The following is a 26,922-nucleotide window of genomic DNA, read 5'->3' as shown; positions in this document are numbered from 1 at the left end:
TTTTTTTTTTTTTTTTTTTGGAAATGACTCTCCAGTTATGCCAGCACCATTTGTTAAAGAGACTGTCTTTCCTCATTTAACGGACATTGGGCCTTTGTCAAATATCAGCTGCTTATATGTGGATGAATTTACGTCTGGGTTCTCAGTTCTGTTCCATTGGTCTATGTATCTGTTGTTGTACCAGTACCAGGCTGTTTTGACTACTGTGGCAGTATAATAGGTTCTAAAACCAGGTAGTTTGAAGCCTCCCACTTTATTCTTCTTCTTCCTTATGCTTTACTTATTCAGGGCCTCTTCCATTTCCATATGAAGTTGATGATTTGTTCCCATCTCATTAAAAAATGTCTTTGGCGTTTGGATCAGGATTGCATTGTATCTGTAGATCATTTTGGGTAGAATTGACATTTTCACAATGTTGAGTCTTCCTATCCATGTGCATGGTATGTTTTTCCACTTATGTAGGTCTCTTTTGGTTTCTTGCAGTAGTGTCTTGTAGTTTTCTTTGTACAGGTCTTTTATGTCTCTGGTTAGATTTATTGGTAAGTATTTTATCTTCTTGGGGGCTATTGTAAATAGTATTGATTTGGTGATTTCCTTTTCAGAGTTCTCTCTGTTGATGTAGAGAAATCCAACTGATTTTTGTATGTTTTATCTTGCATCTTGATACACTGCTAAAATCTTCTATTAGTTCTAGTAGTTTTCTTGCGGATTCTTTGGAGTTTTCTGTGTATAATATCATATCATCAGTGAATAGGAATACTTTTACTTCTTCCTTACCAATTTGGATATTGTTTATTTCTTAGGTCAGGCTAGGACCTCCAGCAAAATGTTGAATAAGAGTGGTGATAAAGGGCATCCTTTTCTGATTCCTGTTCTCAAGGGGAGTGCTTTCAGTCTCTCTCTGTTTAGAATAATGTTGGTTGTTGGCTTTGGATAAATGGCCTTTATTATGTTGAGGAATTTCCCCTCTATTCCTATTTTGCTGAGAGTTTTTATCGGGAGTGTTTGTTGGACCTTGTCAAATGCCTTTTCTGCATCAGTTGATAAGATCATGTTGTTCCTATCTTTTGTTTTATTTATGTGATGGATAACATTGGTTGATTTTCTAATGTTGAACCATTCCTACATACCTGGTATGAATCCCACTTTGTCATGATGAATTCTTTTTTTTTGATATGCTGTTGAATTCTTTTGGCTTGAATTTTGTTGAGGATTTTTGTGTCTATGTTCACGAGGGATATTGTTCTGTAATTTTCTGTGTTTGTGATGTGTTTTCCTGGCTTTGGTATCAGAGTTATGCTGGTTTTATAGAAAGAGCTCAGGAGTATTCCTTTTCCATGCTCTGAAATACCTTTATTAGTACTGATGTTAACTCTTCTCTGAAAGTTTGGTAGAATTTTCCAATTAAGCTGTCTGGGCCAGGGCTTTTTATGGAAGGGGGAGTTTTTTTTTATTACCTCTTCAATGTCTTCTTTTGTTATGAGTGTATTTAGTTTTTCTACCTCAGTTTGTGTCAGTTTTGGTAGGTAGTGTGTTTCTAAAAATTTGTCCATTTCCTCTAGGTTTTGAAATTTGTTAGAGTACAATTTTTCATAGTATTCTGTTATGATCCTTTTTATTTTAGTTGGGTCTGTGTGATATCATCAATGTCATTGCTTATTTGGGTTATTTTCTCCCTGTCCTTTTTTTCTTTTATCAGTTTGGCCAGTGGTTTGTTGATTTTGTTGATCTTTTCAAAGAACCAACTTTTGGTTTTGTTGACTCTTTCAATTGTTTTTCTATTCTTTATTTCATTTATTTCTACTTCAATCTTTATTATTTTGGAGGGATCTGATAGTTTATTTGGTTGGTTTGCTGAAGCATGGATTATGCAGTGACTGACTAAATCAATTTGAAATACCAGACCTGCCTTGGTATACTGTAGGAGAAGGTATTCAAAGGCTTAGGGAAATTGGCGTGTTAGAGTGGATTTATCAGGTTAGACCCACAGACCCACACATGGAAGAGGGCACATCTTTTACCACAATGGTGAAGAACAAATTTTGAAGGGAACCCAAGTATCCTTGAAGAGTGCTGTGATTGCTATTTTACGTAAGTCAGATTTGACAGTGGAAATTGCCCTAATTAAGACACCTAACTACAGGGGAGCTGATTGTTCCCTGTGGGGGTTGGTGCCAACTGGCAAAGCTCAATCAAAAAAGACAGGATGGGCATGGTTACTGTAACGGACAGTGAAGTCAAAGCAGTAATCAGAATAGTCTGACTTGTATGGACTTATGGCATTGGTTACTTAGTCATGGTGTTCCTAGGAGTGAAACAGATGGGAAATCTACTATTTATTTGACCTGTACAAGTGGAAGAATTCTAGGTCAAGTAAATGGCAGTTTAACTGGAATTGCCGGAGTAGGGAGTCACAACTGCTCAGTCAATTCCCAGACTGCAGCCAGCCTTGAATGAAGGGAAGGCCTGGTCTGCTTGAGGAAGGACCCCACTACACTACCAAAAATTTATACTGTTAATCTTTCTCCCAGCCTTCCTGGAAGGGATCTATGACCTTTTACAAGAGTGACTGTTCCCTGGGGAAAAATAAATAATCAGAATTTTTGGGAATTACCGAATGCTGGTTGTGAAATGCCACTTATTCCAGGAGACCCAAAACATCACTCTGGTCCACCAGTCAGAGTAGTGGCATTTGGAGGTCAGGTTATTAATGGAGTCTTAGCTCAGGTTCTTCTCACTTGTGGGTCTAATGTGTCCCCAAACCCATCCTGTAGTGATAGCCCCATTTCCAAAATGCATAATTGGAATAGATGTACTGAACAACTGGCAGAACGCCTACATTTACTTTCTGAAAAGTGAAGTAGGGGGTTTTATAGTAGGAAAAGTCATGTGGATGCCATTAGAACTGCCCCTAACTGGGAAAATAATAAACCAAAACCAATACTGCATTCCTGGAGGGATTGCAGAGATTATTGCTCCCATCCAGAACTTGAAGTATGCAGGGGTGGTGATTCCCACCACATCCTCATTCAACTCACCTATTGGGCCTGTACAAAAAACAGATGGATCTTGGAGAATGACAGTAGATTATCGAAAACTTAATCAGGTGGTTACTCCAATTGCACCTGCTGTTCCATATGTGGTTTCATTGCTTGAGCAAGTTAATACATCTCCTGGTACCTGGTATGCAACTATTAATCTGGTCAATTCCTTTTCCTCGATTGTTATTTCAAAGCAACACCAGAAGCAGTTTGCCTTCAGCTGGCAAGGTTAGCAATACACCTTCACTGTTCTACCTCAGCTCTATATCAATTCTCCACCCTATGTCATAATTTTATCCACAGAGACCTTTATCGCCTTTCCCTTCCACAAGATGTCATACTGATCCATTAGATTGATGACATTATGCTGATTAAACCTAGTAAGGAAGAAGTGTCAATGACTCTGGACTTATTGGTAAAACATTTGTGTGCTAGAGGATGGGAAATTAACTTGAAAAAAATTCAGGGGCCTTCCACCTCTGTGAAATTTCTAGGATTCAGTGATGTGGGGCATGTTGAGATATTCCTTCTAAAGTGAAGGATAAGTTATTGCATCTGGCCCCTCCCACAATTAAAAAGGAGTCACAACTCCTGGTGGGCCTGTTTGAATTTTGGAGGCAACATATCCCTCATTTGGGTGTGTTACTCTGGCCCATTTATCAAGGGACTCGAAAAGCTGCTAGTTTTGTGTAGGGCCTAAAACAAGAGAAGTCTCTGCAAGAGGTTCAGTGCACTATGCAAGCTTCTCTGCCACTTGGTCCATTTGACCTGGTTGATTTAATGGTGTTCGAATTGCCAGTGGCAGATAGAGATGCTGTTTGTAGTCTTTGGCCGGCCCCTATTGGTGAATTACAGCACAGACCCTTAGGATTTTGGATCAAAGCTCCTCTACCCTCTGCAGGTAACTACTCTCCTTTTGAGAAACAGCTTTTGCCCTGTTACTGGGCCTTAGTAGAGAATGAATGCTTAACTATGGGCCACAATGTCACCATGAGGCCTGAGCTGCCCATCATGAACTGGATGTTGTCTGACCCACAGAGCCATAAAGTTGTATGTTCACAGCTGCACCCCATTATTAAATGGAAATGATATATACGAGATCGGGCTTGAGCAGGACCTGAAGGCATAAGTAAGTGACATGAGGAAGCAGCCCAAATTCCCATGGTCTCCACTCCTGTCGCATTACCTGCCCTCTTCCAGTCTGCACCTATGGCCTCATGGGGAGTTCCTTATGATCAGTTGACTGAGGAAGAGAAAACTTGTGCCTGGTTTACAAGTGGTTCTGTGTATGTAGGCACCACTTGAAAGTGGACAGCGGCAGCACTACAGCCCCTTTCTGGGACCTCCCTGAAGGACAGTGGTGAAGGGAACTCTTCCCAATCAGCAGAACTTCGAACAGTGCACCTGGTTGTTCACTTTGCTTGGAAAGAGAAATGGCCAGATATGTGATTGTACTGATTCATGGGATGTGACCAGTGGTTTTGCTGAATGGTCAAAGACTTGGAAGGAACATAATTGAAAATTGGGAGGCAAGGAGGTATGGAGGAAGAGGTATGTGGATTGACCTCTTTGAATGGGCCAAAGAAGTGAAGATGTTTGTGTCTCATTGAATGTTCACCAAAGAATGACCTCGGTAGAGGTGAATTTTAACAATCAAGTGGATAGGATGATGCGATCTGTGGAAATCAGTCATCCTCTTTCTCCAACCACTCCTGTCATTCCCCAATGGGCTCATGAACAAGGTGGTGATGGTGGCAAGGATGGAGGTTATGCATGGGCTCAGCAACATGGATTTCCACTCACCAAGGCTGACTTCACTACAGCCCAGGCTGAGTGTCCAGTGTGCCAGCAGTAGAGACCATCACTGAGTTCCTGATTTGGCCCCATTTTTCAAGATCAGCCAGCAACCTCGTGGCAGTTAATTATATTGGACCCCTTCCATCTTACTGGAATAGACACTTACTCTGGTTATAGATTTGCCTTCCCTGCATGCAATGCTTCTGCCAGAACTACAATCTGTGGACTTACAGAAAGCCTTATCCACTGTCATGGTATCCTACACAGCATCAACTCATATGAAAGGACCCACTTCATAGCAAATGAAGTGCGACAGTGGTCCCATGCTGATGGATTTTGCTGGTCTTCCCATGTCCCCTATCTGAAACAGCTGGCTTGATAAAATGATTGAGGCCTTAGAAAGATTTAATTATGGCACCAGCTAGATGGCAATACCTTGCAGGGTTGGAGCAATGTTCTCTAGGAGGCTGTACATGCTCTAAACCAGTGTCCAATGTATAGTTCCATTTCTCCCATAGCCAGGATTCATGGATCTAGGAACCAAGGGGTGGAAATGGGAGTGGCACCACTCACTATCACCCCTAATAACCCATTTGCAAAGGTTTTGCTTCTGTTTCTGTGACCCTAGGCTCGCGCATTTATAGGTCTCAGTTCCAAAGGGAGGAAGGCTCCCACCAGGAGACACAACACTGATTCCATTGAACTGGAAGTTAAGAATGCCACCTGGCCACTTTGGGCTCCTTATGCCTCTGGATCAACAGACAAAGAAAGTCGTTACCGTACTGGCTGGTGTGACTGATCCTGATTACCGAGAGGAAATTGGATTGATATTACATAATGGAGGTAAAGAAGAGTAGGTCTAGAATGCAGGAGATCCCTTAGGGCGTCTCTTAGTACTACCATGCCCTGTAATTAAAGTCAATGGAAATCTACAGCAACCCAATTCGGACATGACTATTAATGGCCCAGACCCTTCAGGAATGAAGGTTTGGGTCACTCCACCAGGCAAAGAACCATGACCAGCTGAGTTGCTGAGGGCAAAGGTAATACAGAATGAGTGGTGGAGAAAGGTAGTTCTTAATACCAGGACTGTAATTGTTATGAACATTTCTTCCTTGTATGTGTGCATAAAATATTTTTGTTTTCTTCACTTATAAAATATAAGATGTAAATGGAGTAGTTTGTTTTTGGTTGTATGTTAGTTGTGTCATGTTAGGTGCAAGTATGACTTTGTAAGAGTCTTTATGTAGAGATTGTGTATGGTGTAAAGAGATGTATACAGGTGCCAAGTTGACAAAGAGTGAACTGTGACGGTTAAGGTTGTGTGTCATCTTGGCTACGCCATGATTTTCAGTGGTTCGGCAGTGATGTAATGATGTAGTTTGACAGTTATGTAATGATGTAGTTATCCTCCATTTTGTCATATAATGTAATCACCTCCAAGGTGTGATTTGATGGGATCAGTGAATCAGTTTTAAGTGGAAGTTCCTCTGGAGTGTGGCTTGCATCGAACATATATGAATGTTCTGGGAAAGCTCGCTGGCTTTTGCTCGCTCTAGATCCTGCATCCAGCTCATCATCTGACCTCCAGTTCTTGGGACTTGAGCCAGTGGCCCGCCGTATTGCCTGCTGATTTTGGGATTTGTTGGCCTCCGCCGCCTGTGAGCGGCAGCCTGCCGTCTTACCTGCCGATCTTGAATTCATCAGCCTCCACAGCCTGTGAGGCAGAAGCCTGCTGTCTGACCTGCTGATCTGGGGTTTGTGAGCCCCTGTAGGTATGTGAGTCTGGAGTAGCCTCCAGCCTGAAGCCTGACCCATGGACTTTGGACTTGCCAGCCTCTACAGCCATGTGAGCCATTTCCTTTAGTAAATCACTCTCTCTTCCTCTCTCTCTCTCGCTCTCTAAGTGTATGTGTGTGTGTGAGTGTGTGTGTGTGTGTGTGTGTGTGTGTATATACACTTCACTGGTTTTCCTTCTCTAGAGAACCCATCCTAAGACAAGTTTCAAAGATCATTGCAGGGCAATAATTTCAGGGATTTATCTACCCTCCATGGCTCCAGAAAGTTTATAGAATTTGAAATTTTGTTCTGCATTTCCCCCCCTTTGATCAGGATTCTTTTGTAGAATTGTTGATAAAAATGTTAAGTAATCGTAGCCAGGCACCTTCCAGTTTTTCTGGTCTCATGGCAAAGGAGACAGCCACATATTTCATATCCTTCTCGTTTTCCTGACTCTCCTTCTCCTTCTCTTTTTATAGGTAAATAGAGACCAGTTGTGCCTTGGATGGCCGTTTGGAAGCTTTTAAGACCCCAGGCACTATGCAATGAACTAGGAGGTAGACAGAACCTCTAAACATGTTATTGGGTCAATTAACTGGGATGTCCCATGAAACCATGACCCTAAACCTCCAAACAAAGGAACTAAATCTCATAAGGTGTTTGATTGTAAATAAGCACCCTCAGCAGCTACTCTTTTTTTTGTCACTGTTGTAAGTATATATATCACACAATCTTTGCCAATTCAACTTTTTACAGATTTGCAATTTACTGACAGCACTTACAATAATTGACTGTACAAGCCTACAGTAGTCAATGTGATTTTTCCATCACCATTAACCCATGTTTTCCTCTCACTCCCACCCCTGGTAACCAGTATGAAAGTTTGGTCTGTATACTTTTGCCATTTCTTGTCTTTTTATATAAGTGAAGTCATACAATATTTGTCCTTCTGTGATTAGCTCATTTCGCTCAGCATGATTCCTTCCAGCTCCATCCATATTGTAGCATGTATCAAGAATTCATTTCTCCTGCTGGCTGAGTAGTATTCCTTTATATGTACGTACTACATTTTGTTTATCCATTGATCTGTTGTTGGACATGTAGGTTGTTTCCACCTTTTGAGCTATAATGAATAGTGCTGCATTGAACATTGGTGTACAAGTCTCTTTTTGAGTGTCTGCTTTCAAATCTTTTGGTTGTATACTTAGGGTTGGAATTGCTTGGTCATATGGTAGTTCTATATTTAGTTTTTTGAGGAACTGCCACACTGTTTTGCACAGCGGCTGTACCATTTTGCATTCCCATCAGCAATTGATAAGGATTCCAAATTCCCCACATGTTCGCCAACATTTATTATTCTCTGTTTTTATTATGATAGCCATCCTAGTGGCAGTGTAATGGTATCTCATTGTGGTTTTGATTTGCATCTCTCTGATGGTCAGTGATGCTGCATGTTTTTATGTTTTTGGTGGCTATTTGAATATCCTCTTTGATGAAAGGTCTATTCAAGTCTGTTACGGATTGAATCGTGTCCCCCCAAAGTGTGTGTCAACTTGTCTATTTGAATATCCTCTTTGATGAAAGGTCTATTCAAGTCTGTTACGGATTGAATCGTGTCCCCCCAGAATGTGTGTCAACTTGTCTAGGCCATGGTTCCCAGGGTTGTGTGGTTGTCAAGTGTCATCAACCAAAAATACTATTGGAAATATTTTTAAAATGTTTTTATGTTATTATATATTTTGAGTTAAATAAAAACAAAGAATAAAGCATTAAAAAAAAGATGCAACCTAATCCTGTAGATTCAGTGCTGCCTCATTAACATTATAGCGGTTAGGATTCACAACACATCAGATCACAAAATGGTGGACACTTGATTACTTACTTCTGTTTCCAAGAAGTAATAACAATCTATCATAAAACATTTCTTTAAAAGTTTGCAGCAGGCTCTAAACCTATATGTTTAGTTCCTAATCAAAAGGCATGCTTTAGTTATTAGTTTTGATTCTAAACATATTTCTTCCACATAGAAGCTTAATAAAACTAATAACCGTAAATAGGCTAACCATTAATTAGTTTTCAGTGAAATGCCCAAATACGGCACATACATGCAGGTGACATATATGCTTTTACCCTTTATAAGAAACGTATAAGATAAATATGTATGTTTGTTTGAAGTACCATAGAGTTATATCATAAACACTTTGTTGTTGTCATTGTTAAGTGCTGTTGAGTCAGTTCTGACTCATAGCAACCCTATGTACAACAGAACAAAACACTACCCAGTCCTACACCATCCTCACAATCATTGCTATGCTTGAGCCCATTGTTGCCGCCACTGTGTTAATCCATCTCTTTGAGGGTGTTCCTTTTTTTCAATGACCTTCTGTTTTACCAGGCATAATGTCCTTCTCCAGGGACTGGCCTCTCCTGATAACTTGTCCAAAGTATATGAGTTGAAGTCTCCCCATTGTCGCTTCTAAGGGGCATTCTGGCTGTACTTCTTCCAAGACAGATTTGTTTGTTCTTCTCTCAGTTCATGATATACTCAATATTCTTTGCCAACACCATAATTCAAATGCATCAATTCTTCTTTGGTCTTCCTTATTATAAACACTTTAGCTTACATTAATTCATTATATGAGGTAAGCGAAAAGGAAATGATAAGGAAGATAACATTTAATGCTGTGGCAATACCAGCTTCTCAATGAATGTATGTCCTCAAGTAAGCCAAGCTGAATGTTGTCAATCTGGGATTCCCTCAGTCACTGTCAGTTCACATCTGCCTCTCAGAGGGCAAGCATTTTGTGGGCTGAATGTGAGTTTAATGTTTAAAGGTATGTGTTTCTTATGTAAAATGGCTCCTCAACAAACACCAAGAACTTTGTTTGGTCTTCAACTGAAGAAATAGTCATTTCTTGCAACAGTGGAGGAAAAAAACTGGTTGTGGTGGATGTACAGATTTCCAGTATGGGGCCTTCCTAACGGGATTTCAAAGATAATCTTAATAAGACCCCATTTTATCTTGTGAACTGATGCTAGAAACTAACCCCTGGGTACGACGCAACTCCCCTGTAACGTAAATACAAAGCCATGGTTTCTAAAATGCCATGATATCGTCAGTATAATTTAATTTCCAGTTTAGTTCCTTCTTCACATTTAGCACAGTGTGTTTCTGTGACACTTTCCTGGTGCCAGCACTTCAGAACACACCCATCACTAGCTGAGAAAATCTCGCAGTGAAAAGATTAGTGTGTCACAAACTTTGAAAGAAAAAGTTGATCAGTCTTAGTATGAGTAAGGATATGATTTTTAATTAGCTAATGGTGCTACTGGAGCACAGAGTAGCTGTTTTGTTACACTCAGTGCTCCCAGGGATGTCCTGTGGCTTCTTTTTCATGGGTTTCTAAGGTGGCAGCTACGTTTTACTTCTTAAACATTTGGCCTTAACCTGACCACCATCTTGGTTCAATTTTCATTTTTTAAAGCACTATTCTATTGGAAACATCCCTGCTCTGAATTAAGCTGGGACTGTGAATTTTACCACTAGCTAGAGCTGTTAATGTCACAGAGTTTAGGTTAATTTGGTAAATATCAATTTCCTTGACAATGACTTTGAAACTTGCTTCAGCTTCTTTTAGCCACATAGGATTTCTACCTGGGCTGTAGGTGAGGGTAAAATATCCCATGAAGAACTCCTTCAGTAACTGCATTTGGACATTTGCCAGCTGCAGGCCAGATGAGTGGATCCCTGAGGAACAGCAGCACCAGCTGGTGGGACAGTTTGCTTGACTCTTTAGATTCTGCCTCATCAAAAGATCCATAGGTCTCTGCCTTTGGTAGTGAGGGCAAGTGTTGCATGTTTAGGAAATCAAGAAACAGTTTCGGAAGTTCTTCATTTTCTAAAATGACAGCCTGTAAATATGTTTCCAAACCTTGTTGTCACTGTTCCAAGACTTTTGGGACCCAGTTTCTAACATGTTTAGAAGGGATTTCTGGAGTTTTTGTACATTTCTTAAGCTTTTTGTGCAAGGCCTGGAGTTCTCTGTACCTCTTTTCAACAAAATGTTTTCTTCTATTCATTAGCACATCTATCTTAAACACCGTGTATCCCCACTCCAGGTCACTCTCCTTGCAGCGAAAGGCTTAGATTGTGTCTTGATTCAATCTCTTTTGAGATATAAAAAGAGAATTAGAAGAGAGGATAGGGACTTCCTACCAATAGATGGAAGAGCCAGTAGCGGAACATGTCATTTGGATCCAAGGTCTCTGTGCTGAGAAACTCCCTGACCACTGGGAGATTGATGACAAGCACTTCCCGTAGAGCCGACAGAGAGAGAAAGCCTGCCCCTGGAGATGGTGCCCTGAATTTGGACTTTCAGCCTCCTAAACTGTAAGAGAATAAATTTCTGTTTGTTAAAGCCATCCACTTGTGGTATTTTTGTTATAGCAGCACTATACTAAGACAAAGTCATTTGCCCATTTTATGATTGAGTTATTTATCTTTTTGTTATTGTCAAAGTTTTATATATATTTTGATTATTAGATTCTTGTTGGATGTATGATTTTTGAAGATACTCTCCCAGTCAGTAGCTTGTCTTTTCACTTTTTTGGTAAAGACTTATGAAAAACAAATTTTTTAATTTTGATGAGGTCCATTTATTTATTTTGTCTTTTACTATTCATGCTTTTGTGATTATACTAGATAATCCATTGTGGACAGCGAGGCCTGACAGTGTTGCCCCTGCTTGTTCTTCTAAGAATTTTATGGTTTTAGTTTGCACATTTAGGTCCTTAATAAATTTTGAATTTGTTTTCGTTTATGGTGTGAGGCATGGACCCTGTTTCATTTTTCTGCATGTGGAAATCCAGTTTTCCCAGCACCATTTATTGAAGAGACTCTTCTTTCCCCATCGAATGGACTTAGCACCCTTGTCAAAAATCAAGTGACCAAAGATGTGTGAGTTTATTTCTGGACTTTCAATTCTATTCCATTGGTCAATGTGTCTATTGTTATACCAGTACCAGGATGTTTTGATTACTGTAGTTGTATAGTATGCTTTAAAATCAAGAAATACAAGTCCTCCTACTTTGTTTTTCTGTTTTAACTATTTGGAGCCTCTTGCTTTTCCATGTAAAGTTGACAATTGCTTTCTCTATTTCTGTAGATTTCTTCAAATAGTTTTTCAGCTCCACTCTCTCCTCCTTTCCTTCTGGGACTCTGGTGAGATGAACATTAGATCTTTTTTTTTTTTTTTTTTGTAGTACTACAGTTCCCTGAGACTCTTTTCATTTTTTATCTGCCTATTTTATATCTTTTTTTCAGATAGAATAGTTTCTATTGTTCTATCTTTAAGTTCACTGACTCTTTTGTATACTTCATTCTGCTCTTGAGCCATCCATTGTGTTTTTTAGAATTTTAGTTTTTGTATTTTTCAGTTATAAAGCTGCCATTTTATTCATCTTGTTATCTTCTATGTCTTTGCTAAGGCTTTCCATTTCATTACTCTGACTTTGTATTTTTTCATTTGTTTCAAGAGTATTTGTAATTTTTTATTGAAACATTTTTGTCATGATTGCTTTCAAATCCGCGTTTCTTAATTCTAACGTGTGTATCATTTCAGTGTTGGTGTCTTTTGATTTTCTTTTCTTATTCAAGTTGAAATTTTCCTGGTTCTTGGTATGACAAGTGATTTTCTATTGAAAGATGGACATTTGAAGTATTATGAGATGCTGGATCTTATTCAAAATCTTCTGGTTTAGAAAGCCTCTCTGACACCATGTCACCAGAGGAAGGTGGATGTCACCTTGTTATTGCCAGTGTGGAAGTCCAGGTTTTTCACTCAGCCTCTCTTCATAATGTAAGGTGAAGGGTTCACCTTGTTAGTGCTGGGCAGTAGTTGAAGTCTAGTCGCTCCGCTCGGACTTCACTGATTGGAGTGGGGATACAGGATTTTTCCGTGGTGTTTGCCTGGAGTAGAGCAGTTACTTTTTTAAAAATTTTCTGTCTTGCTAACCTGTCCGTTTGCTGGTCCTTTGGCTAGAGAGAACAGAATTTCTTGGAGTTTTTTTTGTCTGTACCTGTTGCATTTTCAGGTTGCCAGCGTCTTCAGAACAGAGTGTGGGATACATGAGACAAAAAGAAAACCCAGGGAACTCACTGCTGTGTTATTCCTTGGGTACTGTCTTAGGCTGGGTTCTCTAGAGAAGCAAAGCCAGTAAAACATATAAATATATAGAGAGAAATATTTATATCAAGGAAATGGCTCACGTGGCTGTACAGGCTGGAACGTCTCAAGTTCATAGGTCAGGATAGAGGCTTCTCCTGATTCACGCAGCTGAAGGGGCTGGCGAAACCAAGATAGGCAAGTCAGAGAGAAGGGCTCTTGCTCACAGGCTGGAAAGATCTACGAGTCCCAAGATCGATAGGCAAGACCCCAGGTAAGCTGCTAGCTCAAGTTGCAAGAAATGAAGGTCACACAAACAGGAGCCAGCTGCAGGATCCAGAATGAGCAAAAGCCCACAAGCCTTGCCATAAAGTCCACTTATATTTGATGCAGGCCACATGCCCAAGAAAACTCCCTTTCAACTGACTGGCTACGCACAGCAGATGCCATCATGGAGGTGATCGAATAATATCAAATCTCATCATGGAAGTGATCACAACATCATACAATTGTCAAACCACTGAGAATCATGGCCCAGCCAAGTTGACACACAACCTTGATTATCATAGTTCACCCGTTGTCAACCTAGCACCTGTGCACATCTCCTTAAACTATACATAATGTATGAATAAAGACAATTATAAAGACGTACTTGCCCCTAACATGATAAAATGAACACACATACAAAGCAAAAATACTCGTAACAATTACATTCCTGGTTTCTGCAATTGGTCACATGGTCATAACTGGCATTTAGAACTACCTTCTTCCTCCACCCATTCCGTCTTTCCTTTGCCCTCAGCAAGCACCTCAGCTTATCGTGGTACTTTGCCTGGTGGGGTGACCCAAAACTTCATTCCTGAAGGGTCTGGGTCATCAGTAGTCATGTCAGAATTGGGTTGCTGTAATTTTTCATTGACTTTAATCACAGGGCATGGTAGTACTAAGAGATGCCCTAAGAGATCTCCTGCATTCCGGACATAGTCTTCTTTACCTCCATTATGTAATATCAATCCAATTTCCTCTTGGTAATCAGGATCAATCACACCAGTCAGTATGGTAACTCCCTTCTTTGCCTGTTGATCCAGAGGCATAAGGGGCCCAAAGTGGCCAGGTGGCATTCTTAACTTCCAGTTCAATGGAATCAGTGATGTGTTTCCAGGTGGGAGCATTCTTCCGTTTGGAAATAAGACCTCTAGATCCACAAAGTATAAGGTTGCAGCGACAGAAAGCAAAAATCTTGTGAGTGGGTCACTAGGAGTGATAGTGAGTGGTGCCATTCCCATTTCCACCCCTTGATTCCTGGACCTATGAATCTTGGCCATGGGAGAAACAGTACCACATACTGGATGCTGGTTTAGAGCGTATACAGCCTGGAGAACATTGCTCCAACCCTGCAAGGTATTGTCACCTTTCCTGACTTTAAACCATGCAGTATCTCCTTGTTCTGTTCAAACGACTGCCTCTTGATCTATATACAAGTTCCTCATGAGCACAATTAAGTGTTCTGGAATTACCATTCTTCACAATGTTATCCATAATTCATTATGATCCACGCAGTCGAATGCCTTTGCATCTATTGAAACATCTCAGTTGGTATTCCATCAATTTCTGGGGTCTTGTTTTTCGCCAATTTCTTCAGTGCAGTTTGGACTTCTTCCTTCAGTACCATTGGTTCCTAATCATACGATACCTCCTGAAATGGTTGAACATTGACCAGTTATTTTTGGTATACTGACTGTGTGTATTTCTTCCATCTTCTTTTGATGCTTCCTGCACCATTTAATATTTTCCCCATAGAATCCTTCGATATTGCAACTCGAGGTTTGAATTTTTTCTTTAGTTCTTTCAGCTTGAGAAATGCTGAGCGTGTTCTTCCCTTTTGGTTTTATATCACCAGGTTTTAATTTAGCACATTTCATTATAATGCTTTACTTTGTCTTCTCGAGCCGCCCTTTGCAATCTTCTGTTCAACTCTTTTAGTTCATCATTTCTTCCTTTGGTTTTAGCTACTCAACGTTCAAGAACAAGTTTCAGCATCTCTTCTGACATCTATTTTGGCCTTTTCTTTCTTTCTTGTCTTTTTAATGACCTCTCGCTTTCTCCTTGATGTCATTCCATAGCTCATCTGGTCTTCGGTCATTAGTGTTCCATGTATCAAACCTACCACTGTAGTTAGGTGTCTTAATTCAGTTAGGGCAGTTCTCACTGTCAGATTTGACTTACGTAAAATAGCAATCACAGCAGTCTTCAAGGATGCTGGGTCTCTCTTCACAAATTTTTTTCCTCACCGTTGTGGTAAAAGGTGTGTCCTCTGGGCACTCCATGTTTCGGTCTGTGGGTCTAACATGATAAATCCACTTTAGCATGCCAATTTCCCTAAGCCTTTGATACTGTCTTCTACAGTATACCAAGGTAGGTCTTGTATTTCAGCTTGATTTAGTGTAGGCCACCTCATAATCCATGCTTCAGCAACCCAACCAAATAAACTATTAGATCCTTTCCTAAACTCTCGAGCTGAAATATTGAATAAAGAATCTGTGCTTAGTGGGCTCATATCAATAAACTCAGACTGATCCATCTTTATATTCCTTGCACCATTATCCCACACCCTTCATAGCCTTTCCCACACAATTTCCTAGGTTTCTGTATGTACGTATTAGAAAAGTCAAACAGTTCTTTTGGAATGTAGCGTTCTTCCTTCTGGGTCACACTTTGTAGTTCGCCTTTTGGGGCTCTCTGGGACTTAAGTTTAGTTATAGGTCTAGAAGCCAAAATCAGTAGTGGGGAAGTGTTTTGAGAACATTCAGCATTGTCTTTTAAAGCGTGCGCCTTAGGCAATGCCCCAGGCAATGACTCCGACAAAGACTTTTTAGATGCAGCTGGGTTAATCTCAGTAGATGGGAGTGGAGTGGCTAATTGTTTTACTGGGCAGGCTGGTTTAGCAGACAAATAGAGTAATCTCTTCAGATGGGAGTTAGAGGGCTGGTTCTGTTGGCAGGAGTGATTCAACGCAATTTAGGGGCTCAGTGTCTCCAGCTTCCCGATTATCTGATCATATGTCCCCATCCCAAGTTTCAGGATCCCATTTCTTTCTAATCAATGCCCTCACTTTAACTTCAGACACCTGTTGAGGTTGGCAGTTGAGTTGGCGTTGTAATTCAGCCACTCTTACAGTATGACTCTGGGTTTGGTTTTCAGCAATATCAGCTGTTACAACAAGAAATAAGGCTTTCTCTCCATCAGACTGAGTCCAGTACAACTAGAAGGTGCCTGGCTACCACCACTGACTGCTCTGACCGGGTTCACAACAGAGGGTCCTGGACAGAGCTGGAAAAAAATGTAGAACAAAATTCTAACTCACAAAAAAAGACCAGACTTACTGGCCAGACAGACCTGAGAGACCCCGAGAGTATGGCCCCCAGACACCCTTTTAGCTCAGTAATGAAGTCACTCCTGAGGTTCACCATTCAGCCAAAGATTAGACAACCCTATAAAACATAACGAGACTAATGGGGCACAACAGTCCAGGGACAAGGACTAGAAGGCAGGAGGGGACAGAAAAGCTGGTAATAGGGAACCTAAGATTGAGAAGGGACAATGTTGATGTGTCATGAGTTTGTTAACCATTGTCATAAAACAATATGTGTACTAACTGTTTAATGAGAATCTATTTGTTCTGTAAACCTTCATCTAAAGTACAATTAAAAACAAAAGAAATAAGACTTTCTTTAAAGGCACAAGTGGAAATTTTGAAGTCGTTTATGTGGCACTTGAGCTTTGACTTTGAAGCCCTGATCTCATCTCTTTCTTTCACCGGTTTGTCTAGTGAGAGAAGGACCAACCAACCAGCTTTCTTATACTTCTCATTATGACAAAACTGTAGAAAGGTATCACACATGCAGTCACCCAGAGCCTTGCTGTTCACCAGTACCTGATCTATTGGTGGTGATATTTTGCGTATTTGAATTGCCATCTCACACTATGGTTTAGCAGTACCCTCTTTACTACTGGAAGCAGTCATCAACATCTTTAAGACTAACCAGATATGAGAACCAGTTTAGAAAACTCATCCTTAAAATTTTGTTTCTCTAGAACCAACCCACTCTCAGTACGGAATGTCTTAGGCTGGGTTCTCTAGAGAAGCAAAACCAGTAAAGCGTATAAATACATATATATATAAGAGATTTATATCAAGGAAGTGGCTCAAGCAGTTGTAGAGGCTGGAATATCCCAAGTCTGTGGGTCAGGGTAGAGGCTTCTCCTGATTCACGTAGCCACAGGGGCTGCCAAACTCAAGATCAGCAGGTCGGAGAGCAGGGCTCTTGCTTACAGGCCGTGAAGATTGAGAAATGCCAAGGTTGGCAGGCAGGACTGCAGGGAAGCTGCTAGCTCAAGTCTCAAGAACTGGAGGTCAGATGAACAGGAGCCAGCTACAGAGTCCAAAACGAGCAAAAGCCCACAATACTTGTTATAAAGTCCACCTATATTCAATGCAGGTCACATGCCCAAGAAAACTCCCTTTTAACTGACTGGCTACTGACAGCAGATCCCATCTTGGAGGTGATCACATCATACAAAGTCTCATCATAGAAGTGATCACAACATCAAACCACTGAGAATCATGGCCAAGCCAAGTTGACACACAACCTTAACCATCACAGGTACCAAGGTCTCTAGGTGGTCTTCCTTCTCTCCACATTTCAGGTTTTGTTTTATTTAATATATGATGTTCAAAGTTTTTAGCTGTACTTAGTGATGAAATAGGAGTCCCTGGGTGGTGCAAGGGGTTAAGGCACTTGGCTGCTGACCGAAAAGTTGGAGTTTAGAGTCTACTCAGAGGAACCTTGGAAGAAAGGACTGATGATCTACTTCAGAAAAATCAGCCATTGAAAACCTTGTGGAGGGGGCTAACAGACACATGAAGAAATGCTCACGATCATTATCCATTAGAGAAATGCAGTTCAAAACTACAATGAAATATCATCTCACCCCAACAAGGCTAGCATTAATCCAAAAAACACAAAATAATAAATACTTGAGAGGTTGTGGAGAGACTGGAACACTTATACACTGTTGGTGGGAATGTAAAATGGTACATCCACTTTGGAAATCCATTTGGCGCTTCCTTAAAAAGCTAGAAATAGAAGTACCATAAGATCCAGCAATCCCACTCCTTGGAATATATCCTAGAGAAATAAGAGCCGTCACACGAATAGATATATGCACACCTACGTTCATTTGCAGCACTGTTCACAATAGCAAGAAAATGGAAACAACCTAGGTGCCCATCAATGGACAAGTGGATAAACAAATTATGGTATATCCACACAATGGAATACTTCGCAATGATAAAGAACAACGATGAAGCCATGAAACATCTTTTAACATGGAGGAATCTGGAGGGGATTATGCTGTATGAATTTACTCAGTCACAGAAGGACAAATATTATATAAGACCAATATTATAAGAAAAGGTTTAAACACAGAAGAAAACATTCTTTGATGGTTAAGAGGATGGGGAGGGAGGGTGAGGGTTATTCACTAACTAGATAGTAGACGAGAATTATCTTAGGTGAAGGGAAGGACAGCACACACTACAGAGGAAGTCAGCACAACTGGACTAAACCAAAGCTAAGAAGTTTCCTGAATACAATCAAATACTTTGAGGGACAGAGTAGCAGTGGTAGGGGTCTGGAGACCATGGTTTCAGGGAACATCTAGTTCAGTTGGCATAACAAAGCTTATTAAGAAAATGTTCTGCATCCTACTTCGGTGAGTGGTGTCTGGGGTCTTAAAAGCTTGCAAGTGGCCATCTAAGATGCATCAATTGTTCCCAACCACCTGCAGTAAAGGAGAATGAAGAACACCAAAGCCGCAAGGGAAGTATTAGCCCAAGAGACAGAAAGGGCCACGTAAATGAGAGACTCCATCAGCCTGAGACCAGAAGAAGTAGATGGTGCCCAGCTACCACCAATGACTGCCCTGACAGGGAACAAAACAGAGAGTCCCTGATGGAGCAGGAGAAAGGTGGGGTTCAGAACTCAAATTCTAGTAAAAAGACCAGACTTAATGGTCTGGCTGAGACTGGAGGAGCCCCGGAAAGCATGGCCCCTGAACTCTCTGTCAGCCCAGAAATAAAACAATATCCGAGGCCAACGCTTCAGACAAAGATTGGACTGAACTGCGGGACATAAAATGATACTCATGAAGAGTGTGCTTCTTAGCTCAAATAGATACATGAGACTAAACAGGCAGCTTCTGTCCGGAGGTGAGATGAGAAGGCAGAGAGGATTAGGAGCTGGTTGAATGGACACGGGAAATCAGGTGTGGAAAGGAGGAGTGTTCTGTCACAGTATAGGGAGATCAATTAGGGTCACATAACAATGTATGTATAAATTTTTGTATAAGAGACTAACTTGAAAAGTAAACTTTCACTTAAACTACAACAGTAAACAAAAAGAAAACCCTGTGGAGCTCAGTTCCATTCTGACACACGTGGGGTTGTCGTGAGTTGGAAATGACTCATTGTCAATTGGTTTTAGTGGAGGAATAGGAAGTAGTGTGTATACATCATCTGATCTAGAAGTGGAAGTCTTATGCTGGCTTTTTAATTATGAAATTATTTGGGACATACAATAATGTAGGAGGAATAATATAATAAATGTCCTTTACCCACTTTCTAAGGAGGTCTGCTGGCATGCTGGTTAAAGTGCTCAGCTACTAACCAAAGGGTCAGCGGTTCAAACCCAGCAGTCGCTCTGCAGAAGAAAGATGTAGCAGTCTGCTTGCCTAAAGATTTCAGCCTCAGAAACTCTATTAGATAGTTCTACTTTGTTGTATAGGGTTGCTATGAGTTGCAATCAACTCAACGGCAGTGGTTTTTGTACCCACTTTCTAGCTTAAGAAAAAAAATTCCATCAGAAATTGATTAGAAGCTGCTCTATATTTCCCTCCCTGCATGCTGAAACTGATAATTATCATTCCCATACTTTCATTTCACATGAAAGTACAGGTAGTCTCTGACTTGTGACATCTTTGAGTTACAACAAACTGCACTTATGACCATCAGCTTTTTTTTCTGTACATCTTATCGTTAGTAATATGTACTACATACAAGTTGTAGTGCATAATTTGCTGATGTTATCATTCTCCAGTATTCACTCACAGATGTTTAATGTTATGATTTATAAAGATACTGATAATAAAAGGCAGTATTAATTAAAATTAAAGAAAATGAGATATTCAACTTACATCAGAACTGACTTATGACAGAGTCATTGAAACAGAAGCCCATCGTAAGTCAGAAACTACCTGTATTCAGAAACACAAAACAGTGTATTGCAAATTTTAATAACTTTCCATAAATAAATCAGATATTAAATAACCTTCAGCAATTTTCTCTATTTTTGTTTGCTGTCAAAATTCTTTCATAGATTTATCTGTGTTGATACATACTGTTCAAGTTTAATCATTTATAATGCTTTTTATTACTTTGTATGACTATAATCTCTTTTTCCTGTTGATTGACATTATGTTTCTAGTTTTTCCTTAATGGCTGTGAACAATCTTTTTTTTTTTTTCCTCCCTGGTCAAGTTGTGCTGGCTTCCCCAGTATTGTGTACTGTCTTACCCTTCAGCAAAGCTACCACTTATCTATTGTCTAGATAGTTTTTTTTCCCTCCCCACCCTTCCTCTCCCTCATAACCATCAAAGATTGCTGTGAACAATCTCACCATGACTGACTCCATTTGCTTCTGGGCAAGAGTTTCTATAGCAATGATTTGGTTATCTATTGCTAGGTAAAAATAATACCCCCAAACTTAGTGGCTTAAAACGATTTATCTCTCACAGTTTTATGGGATGACTGGGCTCAGCTGGACATTCTTGCTCAAGCTCTCTCATTTATTTTGAGCCAGATGTTGGCTGGGGTTTGAGTCCTTGGAAGAATTCTTCATTTTTATGTCTGGCACCTGGGCTGGAATGGCTGAAACAGTTGGAGGGCTTGTCGCATCTCTCTGTCTACATGGTCTCTCCACGTGGTTAGCTTCATTGTTCTTACAGCATAATGGTCTCAGGGTAGTTGGACTCTTACTTGGCAGCTGACTTGCCCTAGAACGAGCATTCCAAGAGAACAAGGCAGAAGCTGCAAGACTTCTCCATAACTAGTCTCACAAGTCATGAAGCATTACTTCTGCTGCATTCTGTTGGTCAAAAGCAAGTCATAGATAATACCAGTTCAGATTCAAAGGGAGGGGCAAAACAAGGATATGAATCCTGGGAGCTGTGGTTCATGAGTACACATGTCCTGATACATATACACATTTCTCTATATACATAAGAGTGGAATTGCTAGGCTATAGGGTGTGAGTATTTTAAACTTTACTATATAATGCTAAAGTTTTTAAAACAATGTACCAATTTACATTCCCACCAGTAGTGTATGAGAGATCCTATTGCTCTAGATTTGCACCAAACACTTCGTCAGTTGGTGTTTTCAGACTTTAAGTTTTTTTCAATCTGACAGTTGTGTAATGCTATTTTGTTATATTTTTATTCTGTGTTTCCTTGATTACTATAAGCTTGAGTACCTGTCTTAGGCTGGGTTGTCTAGAGAAGCAAAACCATTAAAGTCTATAAATATATACAGAGAGAGAGATTATATCAAGGAAACAGCTCACATGATTGTAGTGGCTAGAATGTCGCAAGTCCGTGGATCAGGGTGGAGGCTTCTCCTAAGTCACACAGCTGCAGAAGCTGGCAAGCCCAAGATCAGCAAGTCGGAGAGCAGGACTCCCGCTCACAGGCTGCGCAGATTGACAAATCCCAGGTTCGGCAGATAAGCTGACAGCTCAAGTCCCAACAATGGGAGATGAGATGACAGGAAGCAGCCACAGGATCCAGAGAGAAAAAGCCAGAACGTCTGCTTATATACAGATATGGGCCACACCCCCAAGAAGACTCCCTTTCATCTGATTGGCTACTCACAGGATATTCAATCATGGGAACGATTACATTAAAACACTGAGAATTATGGCCCAGCCAAGTTGACACACAATCTTAACCATCACAGTCCACCCCTTGTCAACTTGGCACATGTACACATCTTAAACCATACATAATCTCTAAATAAAGAGAATTAGAAAGTCATACTTGCACCTAACATGATACAACGAACACACGTACAATTGAAAACTCATTAGTTTTGTTTACAGCTGATATTTTATAAGTGAAGGAAACAAAAATATTTGATGCACACATACAAAGTGCAAATACTCATAACAATTACAGTCCACGTTTCTGCAACTGGTCATGTGGCTGTAACTGGTTTTTAGAACTACTTTCATCCACCACCCATTCTGTATTCCCTTTGCCCTCAGCAAGCATCTTGGCTGGTCGTGGTTCTTTGCCTGGTGGGGTGACCCAAACCTTCGTCCCTGAAGGGTCTGGGTCATTAGTAGTCATGTCAGAATTAGGTTGCTGTAGTTTTCCATTGACTTTAATCACAGGGCATGGTAGTACTAAGAGACGCCCCAAGGAATATCTTGCATTCCAGACATACTCTTCTTTACCTCCATTATGTAATATCAGTCTGATTTCCTCTTGGTAATCAGGATCAGTCACACCAGCCAGTATAGTAACTCCCTTCTTTGCCTGTTGATCCAGAGGCATAAGGAGCCCAAAGTGGCCAGGTGGCATTCTTAACTTCCAGTTCAATGGAATCAGTGATGTGTCTCCAGGTGGGAGCACTCCTCCCTTTGGACTAAGCCCTCTAGGCCTGCAGAGCATAAGGTCGAGGGGACAGGAAGCAAAAATCTTGCAAGTGGGTCACTAGGGATAATAGTGAGTGGTGCCATTCCCATTTCCACCCCTTGATTCCTGGACCCATGAATCCTGGCTATGGGAGAAACAGCACCATATATTGGATGCTGGTTTAAAACATATACAGCCTCCTGGAGAATATTGCCCCAACCCTGCAAGGTATTGCCACCTAGCTGGTGCTGTAATTGTGTCTTTAGAAGGCCATTCCATCATTCTATTAAGCCAGCTGCTTCAGGATGATGGGGAACACGGTAAGACCAGTGAATTCCATGAGCATGGGCCCACTGCCGCACTTCATTTGCTGTGAACTGAGTCCCTTCATCTGAGGCAATGCTGTGTGGGATACCATGACGGTGGATAAGGCATTCTGTAAGTCCACGGATGGTAGTTTTGGCAGAAGCATTGTGTGCAGGGAAGGCAAATCCATATGCAGAGTAACTGTCTGTCTATTCCAGTAAGGACAAAACACTGCCCTTTCCATGTTGGAAGTAGTCCAATGTAATCAACTTGCCACCAGGTTTCTGGCTGATCACCTCGAGGGATGGTGCCATATCAGGGATTTAGTGCTGGTCTCTGCTGCTAGCAGATTAGGCACTCAACAGAGGCTGTGGCCATGTCAGTCTTGGTGAGTGGAAGTCCTTGCTGCTGGGCCCATGCATAACCTCCATCCCTGCCACCATGGCCACTTTGTTCATGAGCCCATTGAGCAATGACGGAAGTAGCTGGGGAAAGAGGATGACTAGTTTCCACAGAACGTGTCATTCTATCTACTTGATTGTTAAAATCATCCTCTGCTGAGGTCACCCTTTGGTGAGCATTCACATGAGACACAAATATCTTCACTTCTTTAGCCCATTCGGAGAGGTCTATCCACATATCTCTTCCCCATAAATCCTTGTCTCCAATTTTCCAATCATGTTTCTTCCAAGTACCTGACCATCCAGCCAAACCATTGGCCACAGCCCATGAATCAGTATATAATCGCACATCTGGCCATTTCTCCTTCCAAGCAAAGTGAACAACCGGGTGCACTGCTGGAAGTTCTGCCCATTGAGAGGATTTCCCTTCACCACTGTCTTTCAGGAAGGTCCCAGAAAGGGGCTGTAGTGCTGTCGCAGTCCACTTTTGAGTGATGCCTGAATATCGTGCAGAACCATCTGTAAACCAGGCATGAGTTTTCTCTTCCTCAGTCAACTGATCATAAGGAACTCCCCATGAAACCATACATGCAGAGTGGGAGATGGAAGGTAATGTGACAGGAGTGGAGGCCATGGGCATTTGGGTCACTTCCTCATGCAACTTACTTCAGCCTGATCCTGAATATACCACTTCCATTTAATGATGGAGTGCTGCTGTGCACGTCCAACTTTATGGTTCTGTGGGTCAGACAACACCCAGTTCATGATGGGCAGCTCAGGCGCCATGGTGACTTGGTGTCCCATGGTTAAGCGTTAAGTCTCTACTAAGGCCCAGTAACAAGCCAAAAGTTGTTTCTCAAAAGGAGAGTAGTTATCTGCAGAGGATGGCAGAGCTTTGCTCCGAAATCCTGAGGGTCTGCGCTGTGATTCACCAATAGGGGCCTGCCAAAGACTCCAAACAGCATTTCTATCTGCCACTAACACTTCAAGCACCATTGGATCAGCTGGATCATATGGTCCAAGTGGCAGAGCGGCTTGCACAGCAGCCTGAACCTGTTGCAGAGCCTTCTGTTGTTCTGGTCCCCACTCAAAACTAGCAGCTTTTTGAGTCACTTGATAAATAGGCCGGAGTAGCACACCGAAATGAGGAATATATTGCCTCCAAAATCCAAAGAGACCCACTAGGTGTTTTGCCTCCTTTTTAGTTGTGGGAGCAGCAAGATGTTATAACTTATCCTTCACTTTAGAAGGAATGTCTCAACATGCCCCACACCACTGGATGCCTAGAAATTTCACTGAAGTGGAAGGTGCCTGAATTTTTGTGGGATTAATCTCCCACCCTCTAGCATGCAAATGTTTTACCAATAAGTCCAGAGTCATTGACACTTCTTCCTTACTAGGTCCAATCAGCATATGTCATCAATGTAATGGACCAGTGTGATGTCCTGTGGAAGGGAAAGGCGATCAAGGTCCCTGCAGACTAAATTATGACATAGGGCTGGAGAGTTAATGTAGCCCTGAGGTAGGCAAGTGAAGGTGTATTGTTGGCCTCGCCAGCTGAAAGCAAACTCCTTCTGGTGGTCCGTTGAAACAGGTATGGAGAAAAAGGCATTAGCCAGATCAATAGCTGCATTCCAGGTACCAGGATATGTATTAATTTGCTCAAGCAGTGAAATTACATCTGGAGCAGCAGCTGCAATTAGAGTCACCACCTGGTTAAGTTTTCGATAATCTACTGTCATTCTCCAAGATCCATCCGTTTTTTGCACAGGCCAAATAGGCGAGTCAAATGGGGATGTGGTGAGAATCACCACCTCTGAATCCTTCAAGTCGTTGATGGTGCAGTAATCTCTGCAATCCCTTCAGGAATGCAGTATTGCTTTTGGTTTACTATTTTCCTAGGTTGGGGCAGTTCTAATGGCTTCCACTTGGCTTTTCCTACCATAATAGCCCTTACTCTATTTGTCAGGGATCCGATGTGGGGGTTCTGCCAGTTGCTAAGTATATCTATTCCAATTATGCATTCTGGAACTGGGGAAATACTACAGGATGGGTTCAGGGACACACTGGACCTACTGTGAAAAGGATATGAGCCAAGTCTCCATTAATAACCTGACCTCCATATGCCCCCACTCTGACTGGTGGGCGACAGTGACGTTTTGGGTCTCCTGGAATTAGTTTCAGTTCAGACCCTGAAAAGTCTTATTATTTCCTTTTCCCCAATGAACAGTCACTCTCTTAAAAGGCTATAGATCCCTTTGGGGAAGGCTGGGAGAAAGATTAACAGTATAAATTTTTGGCAGTGTATTGGAGTCCTTCCTCAAGGGGACCAGGCCTCCCCTTCATTCAAGGGGTTGTGGGTCTTTAAACTCGCTGAAATCTGGGAACTGATTGAGGGACCGTGACTCTTCATTCTGGCGATTTGAGTTAGACTTCTGTTCACCTGACCTAGAATTCATTCGTTTGTATAGATCAAGTAAATATTTAGTAGATTTCGTATCTATTTCATTCCTAGGGACACCATGACTATGTAGCCAACGCCATAAGTCCATATGAGTCAGACTATTCTGATTACTGCTTTGGCTCCTCTGTCCATTACTGTAACCATGCCCACCTTGTCTTTGTCGATTGAGTGCAGCCACTTGGCCCCTACTATCACGGGGTCCAATCAGCCCCACTGTAGTTAGGTGTCTTAATTCAGTTAGGGCAGTTCCCACTGTCAAATCTGGCTTAGATAAAACAGCAATCACAGCAGTCTTCAAGGATGCTGGAGCTCACTTCACAAATTTGTTCCTCACAGTTGTGGTAAAAGGTGTGTCCTCTGGACACTCCATGTGTGGGTCTGTGGGTCTAACTTGATAAATCCACTCTAGCATGCCAATTTCCCTAAGCCTTTGGATACCTTCTTCTATAGTATAACAAGGCAGGTCTGGTACTTCAACTTGATTTAGTGTTGGCCACCTCATAATCCACACTTCAACAACCCAACCAAATAAACTATTAGATCCTTTCCTAACTTCTCTAGCTGAAACATTGAAGAACAGTCTGTGCTCAGTAGACCCATATCAATAAACTCAGACTGATCCATCTTTATGTTCCTTGCACCATTATCCCACACCCTTAATAGCCATTCCCACACATATTCCCCAGGTTTCTGTTTGTACATAGTAGAAAACTCAAGCAGTTCTTTTGGAGTGTAGCATACCTCCTCCTGGGTCACTCTTTGTACTTCACCTTTTGGGGCTCGCTGGAACTTAAACCTAGTTATAGGTATAGAAGCCAGAATCGGTAGTGTGGAATTGTTTTGAGAACATTCAGCATTATCTTGTAAAGCATCTGCCTCAGGCGATGCTCCAGGCAATGACTCAAGCAAGTGCTCTTTAGAGGCAGCTGGGCTAGGGCTAATCTCCTCAGATGGGAGTGGAGGGGCTAATGGTTTTTCTGGGCAGGATGGTTTAGCAGACAAACATGAAGTAATCTCTTCAGATGGGACTGGTTCTGCTGACGGAATTTACAGGCTCAGTGTCCTCAGCTTCCTGATTATCTGCCCATATGTCCCCATCCCAAGTCTCAGGATCCCATCTCTTCCTGATCAATGCCCTTACTTTAACTTTAACTGAGCTGGCGTTGTAATTCAGCCACTCTTACAATAAGACTCTGGGGTTGGTTTTCAGCAATTTC

At 41.4% G+C, this 26,922-nt stretch overlaps 1 protein-coding gene and 1 pseudogene across 1 annotated transcript in view; one reads left to right on the top strand and one right to left on the bottom strand.

Annotated features, from left to right (window-relative positions):
• Positions 1 to 26,922, top strand: part of TEX11 (testis expressed 11) — a 523,552-nt gene that overhangs the window by 91,267 nt on the left and 405,363 nt on the right. The window lies entirely within an intron of this gene.
• On the bottom strand, positions 10,269 to 13,781 carry LOC105756477 (sorting nexin-24 pseudogene; annotated as a pseudogene).

This window comes from Trichechus manatus, unplaced genomic scaffold, assembly GCF_000243295.1.
Source record: "Trichechus manatus latirostris isolate Lorelei unplaced genomic scaffold, TriManLat1.0 scaffold00070, whole genome shotgun sequence".
NCBI lineage: Eukaryota > Metazoa > Chordata > Mammalia > Sirenia > Trichechidae > Trichechus > Trichechus manatus.
Note: the sequence above shows the minus strand (reverse complement) of the source record. Positions and strands in the feature narration are given on the sequence as shown.